The sequence below is a fragment of the Berghia stephanieae genome, chromosome 1, assembly GCF_034508935.2.
Source record: "Berghia stephanieae isolate SIO BIC M18660-M18661 chromosome 1, UCSD_Bste_1.3, whole genome shotgun sequence".
In the NCBI taxonomy this organism is placed as follows: Eukaryota; Metazoa; Mollusca; class Gastropoda; order Nudibranchia; family Aeolidiidae; genus Berghia; species Berghia stephanieae.
The window spans coordinates 19,694,703-19,700,702 of NC_088360.1; positions in this window are offsets into that span (position 1 = coordinate 19,694,703).

Sequence of the window (6,000 nt, forward strand, 5' to 3'; positions counted from 1 at the left end):
GCTCATAATGATCTACATAGTGAAAAGTGTTCACAGATTTTAAACCGTCTAACATTACGATTTTTCATTGTGTTCAGCTCGACACATGTGTATGTTTACAAATTTTATAAACAAAGCAGAGTGTTTACATCTGTTTAGAAATGTCCAATCGTTGGACAGCAACAAATCACGTGGTTGATGACTCGGTTGGACAAAAACATGAATATAGATCGCTCCCATTTGTCCTCATTTCCACAATACAGAAGTGTAATACTAGCGTAGTTCCTGTTCGTAATAGCCTGTATTTCTACGTGTTTGGTATTGTGTTCTTTTATTCAAACTGTTATCTTCATCTTTGTTCAAAACTTTTAACAGTCCACAGCTTCAAGCAGCTTAGTATTTACTATGTTTTATTGATGCTATGTGTTTAGTTAACATACACATCTGTTCTGCCCGTCAAATAAATCATATCAACACAAAGATTATGTGTGTAACCTTCTTTCGATAGTGTGCGCTTGTCTAAGAAACTCACAACATTGCAATCCGGAAGTATAACGGACCAACACACAAAACTGTGTGTAACTCTAAACGTTTCTTGTCTGGTTAATACAGTTTATTGAGAATTACTCATAAACGTGGATGGTAAAAAATGATAACAAAGACCTAATACGCTTCAACAGTCGTAACGTCACTTCCCTCGAAATGACGCATGGTAACTTAGTAACTGACTCTAAACTATCGGAACAATGGCGGACGCCCTTATGAAATATTTCTCCGACGAGCATAAAAGCGTATCCAGAGGAAAATAAAAACATTATAAATCTGATCATTTTTTGACTTTTACACATTCTGATCACAAGACATGTGAAAAGTTCTAGTCAGCATGAAGAATAAAAAGTACCGATTTTCTTTGTTTAGACCACTATGGCGACGTGACATCAGATTATTGAATCCAATTACGCCACAATGGTCATGATCTATATTACATTTCCATGTGCTCGAGGTCATTGGTAACATTGCACAGCGTGTTCAAAATGACCCACATAGTGAAAAGTGTTTACAGCTTTTGAAATATCTAACATCACGATAGGTCATTTTCCTCAGCCTGACTCATGGATATGTTTTCAACTTTCATAAACAAAGCAGTATGTTTAGATACGTCGAGAAATGTCCAATCGTTGTACAACAACAAATCACATGACCGACGTCTAGGTTGGACGAAAACATGAATATGGATCGCTTCCATTCCATTCATGAGGGTTACAAAGCAACAACAGTCGAAACATATTGGATCCCCCCCCCCCCCCCCCCCCCCCGCACGTTCCTATCCCCTAAAGAAGAGACAATCAAAAGAATTTTTTTTTAAAATGAAAATAAACAAATGAATAATGAGGAGTTTGTGAATGAGTGCCAGACATGATGTAACGGTCTGTATACATTCATTCATTCATTCATTCCAGGGAGCCACCATGATAATGTTGTACTTTGGAAAAAAATGCATTTAAAAAAAAAATTGGCCAGAAAACTCGCCCTTCAAATATTGATCGATTAAAATGACGGTCGTCTTGTCAAAAATTCCCAAATCTCAGACTTCAATTAGAAGTCTCAGGTTTGAGAGTTTTCAACAAGACGAGGGTCATTTTTCATCGACTGATATTTGATTGACCAGTTTTCTGGCCAAAATGTTTAATCAGTTTTGCGGGGTTTTTTTGGTTAATTTTGGGCTTTTTGGGGTGGGGGGGTTTCAGATTTATTATGGCACCATACACAACACAAAATACATTATAATATTGTAGTCTTGGTCTGATGGCGATGTTATTTCACGCTACTCTTGCTTCTTATGATACACGTCATTGAAGGGTGATAAGCAATTGCATCTGACCAGGGAGGCACTGGTGAGTTATCTTTTATGTTCTCTAAAGTGACGAGCTCTCCGTAATCGAAGTTACTTTTAGTAATACCATGCGGCCAGAGTAATAATAAAGGAGTATGCGTTTGTCACAGATACTCTCCCTTAGTTGTGTCCAACCCAGTGAATACTGCTTTGAAGACAAGACATTTCATGCTGATGATGCTTTGCGTTTATCTAAAATACTCAGGACATCTGTCAGCCGAATATAACGTACCTACACTGAAAACTATGTGTCACCTTGAACATTTATAGATGCTGTGCGCTTGGCTAAGAAACTCACAAAATTGCCATCCGGAAATATAATGGACCAACACTCAAAAACTATGTGTAACCTTGAACGTTTATAGATAGTATGAAGTTGATGTCACTCAGGTCTTTGTTATTGCTTTTTGCCACCCGCGATTATGAATAATTCTCACTAAACTGTATTAACCAGACTATATTATAGATCGTATGAAATTGACGTAACTCGGGTACTTGTTTTTGCTTTTTGATATCCGCATTTATGAGTAATTCTCACTAAACTGTATTAACCAGACTATAAAAATTACACATCATTTTGTGTTACTCCGTGTAACCATGAACCTACTATCTTAGAAGCTCATAACATTGCCATCCGGAAGTGTAACGGACCAACACACAAAACTGTGTGTAACCTTAAACGTTTCTAGTCTGATTTATACAGTTTAGTGAGAATTACTCATAAACGCCGTTGGCAAAAACAATAACAAAGACCAGAGTGACGTCAACTTCGATCTATCTATATTCACTCAAAGCAGCCATCAAGCCTTTTTAATATTGTTTACATAGGAGTTGTCCTCTTATTACAATTCGCTGTTTTGGACATGACTAAGGGACACAATCAGTGACAACTGCATTTTCCCCAATATTACGCTATCCGACCTTACTAAAAAAAAGTCAAAGTCAATTCAATACACAGCTGCTTGAAGCTGTGGAGTGTCCAAGTATAATAGTAGAATAAAAAGCAGAATAAAAATTAATATAACAGCTTGAAAACAGAACAGAATAAAGTTTCAGCTTCCGTTTTCCTGCCTGACTGTGCAGAGCTTTTTTTTCTCGTTCATCGTTCTATACGAAAATAATTACCAATTTGAATGTCTGGCTTGGCTGAAGAGGGATTTTGATATTGAAACATTGCCTGTTAAGTGTTTTGTAATTTTTAAAGCTCTTTTTATACTGTTTTTTTTTTTGTTTAATAATAATTATAATATATTGTATTATCATTGTTTGGACAATTTAATCTTCGAAAAGGGGAGTACAATTGTAATCGAAGCTGACACCATATCTTAGAGACTTCACCATAATAAATTTAGTAAATAAAATAAAAATAAATAAAATTCCCTTTATTCATTCCATAGGGTAAATTTGTCTCTATGGTCTACTCCAAGGGAAGACTGGAATAACCCAGGCGTCAGCCGCAGTGCAGCGCCGCAAATTGAGCTAGGGCGAGGTGACTTGCTCAAGGCAACACAGCGCAGTCGGTAAGACCGTACCGCTGAGCCACGCTGCCCCTATGTGAATCTATCCTCATTGTTAATATAACCAATATTTTGCTCTTTTTTAAATGATTGTCTTCAGTTTTTGAGCGTTTCTTAATCCGTTGCCTATTTCAGATCGATGTAAAAGTGAAATGTATTTTTGTAAACTTTCCCAATACTTAGATACCTTGTCAGAGACGCGAAAAAATATCGTTTAACTTCAACTCAAAGACCCAAGGGCATAAACCATTAAAAATCAAAATATTTAAAAGTTAAAAATAATGTTCAATTCCACTTTTCCCTTGACAGGTTGTCAATGAATGTAGCTATTTTAATATACCTTTTGTGATTTGTCTGACAGTCCATACAGGAAGTGATCTCAGTTATACAATTAGCTCAGTGTTCTGGATAGAAGTCTCATTAGACAAAAGCTAAGTAAATCGATTTTAAATCCTTTGAAGACAAAAGGTCCATGGAAGAGTTAAACCCGGTTTATAAACAAAAGGTTCATGGAAGGGTTAAACCCGGTTTATAAACCGAACAGCTTTTCTGAAGGGCATATAATCTGGACTCTTAGTATGTATTTTATTATAATATATTATGTTATCATCGAATTTGTGTGGTTTTTAACATGCCAGTTCTATATTTGTATATGATACATGATGTGTTGATGTAAAGCGCCAGTGAGCAATTCTAAATTGGAACTAGGCTCTATATAAATTCATTATATTATTATTATATTATTATATTCATCCTGCCATAGATATCGGATCGAAAAGATGGGTTGCACATGTCCCCATCAAGATTTCAGTTCTAAAAGCTTCAAATAAAATGATGTTCCTGTCACTTCAAAAAGCTGTAGATATACTCGTTGTAAAGTCAGCATGGCACCACCAATATCAGGGGGTCCCGATAACTCAGTTGGTAGAGCACTCGCTTCACACGGAAAGGGACCGAGATCGATCCCGGGTGCAGTAGAGATTTTTTCTACCCTTCCCCCCCCCCTCCCCCACCTTCCCCCACCCTCCCCCGTCCTCCAAGCAGTGATTGGGTAGCTGGGTTTGTTAGATCTGGCGGAAAGTACTTTGCGATAGACTAGCGTCCTATCAAAATGGTAGCAAGCAATTGCTATTGTCCGTGTCATGTTATATAAACCGGGATAAACTCCGGCTCCTTGGGCCTAATGGTTCCGAAGGATTACACACCCCCCTCCCCCAAACCAAAAACAAAACAGCATTAGGTCAGCCAATGAGCTAACGGCTGTCTCAGATTTTTCCACTACCATATTTTGAAAGAAGACTTTTTCTCATAATTAAACACATTCAGTGTTGAAGAAAAAAATATGATACGTCTTTCATTGAAATTATACAGACTTTACTTTCCGATTTTTATAGCATTGCTTGTAACTGCTGTATATTTTATGAATATTTTATTATATTTGATGTTTATTTTGCTTCTAATTAGCTTCGTATTTTCATTAATTAGTTCATGACAGAGTATAAATCTGTGCTAATATAACGGTGAATGATGTGTAACATTATCATCATTTCCATTCAGGATCAATATAGTATATCTTATCTTTTCTTATCTTATCTTATCTTATCTTATCTTATCTTATCTTATCTTATCTTATCTTATCTTTAGTGTTAAAATTGTGACCTCTGGTAGAAAGTCTATCCATTTGGTGTAAATCGGGAAAAAAATAATAAATCTAAGTGCCCCTGCCTGGAACCCAAAACATTTCAATTCAAATGCTACTCATCACTCTTTTAAAACCCGCAAGCATTTATATGGAACAATATCCACTAACATGCTCAAAGCGCTTTACAATCGGTCCCTAGCCAACAGCAACATTTGACATGTAGGAGGAGACATGACGCCTGTTAGGCGATATTACAATTAGTCTTCGACAATGACAACGGTGTTGAAAGCCAGGTACTCATTTTACACCTGAGAATGGTGAGAGAATATGAGTAAAGAGCCTTTTCCAAGGACTCAATTATCCGCCGCTTCGAGTCAGACTCGAACCCTGGACCATCCAATGACGAGTGTCATACCACCATAATACCTCATAGCTGCATACTTACAACCATCGCTTTGTCAATTTGGCGCAATGAGGTTTGAACCATAAAAGAAAAAAAATATCGCCAAAAATACTGGATGAATTATATAATTTGCCTATGAAATATAAGTAGATCTTGATATGTTTGTCTGGTGAGGACATGAACTAAGCCAATCTAAGGGGATATAGAGCCCTTTTTAACGTCCTCGTGCCGCAGGGGTGGGGATAATGAAGCTAATTTATTGGCATACCCTTTGCCACTGCTGTGACAACTTCCGCCTGGGGATTTTTTCACAAAAGGATCAAAACATGGAGGATTGGGACTGTGTGAAAATAAATCAAATGATGATATTGAGACGGAAATGTGGGTGTGGGGGCGAGGGAGAGAGAGAGAGAGAGAGAGAGAGAGAGAGAGAGAGAGAGAGAGAGAGGGGGAGAGAGAGGGGGGGGAGAGAGAGAGGGTGTGGGAAAGAGAGAGGGGTTTAGAGAGGGGGAGAAAGAAGGCGAGAGAGAGGGAGAGAGAGAGAGAGAGAGAGAGAGAGAGAGAG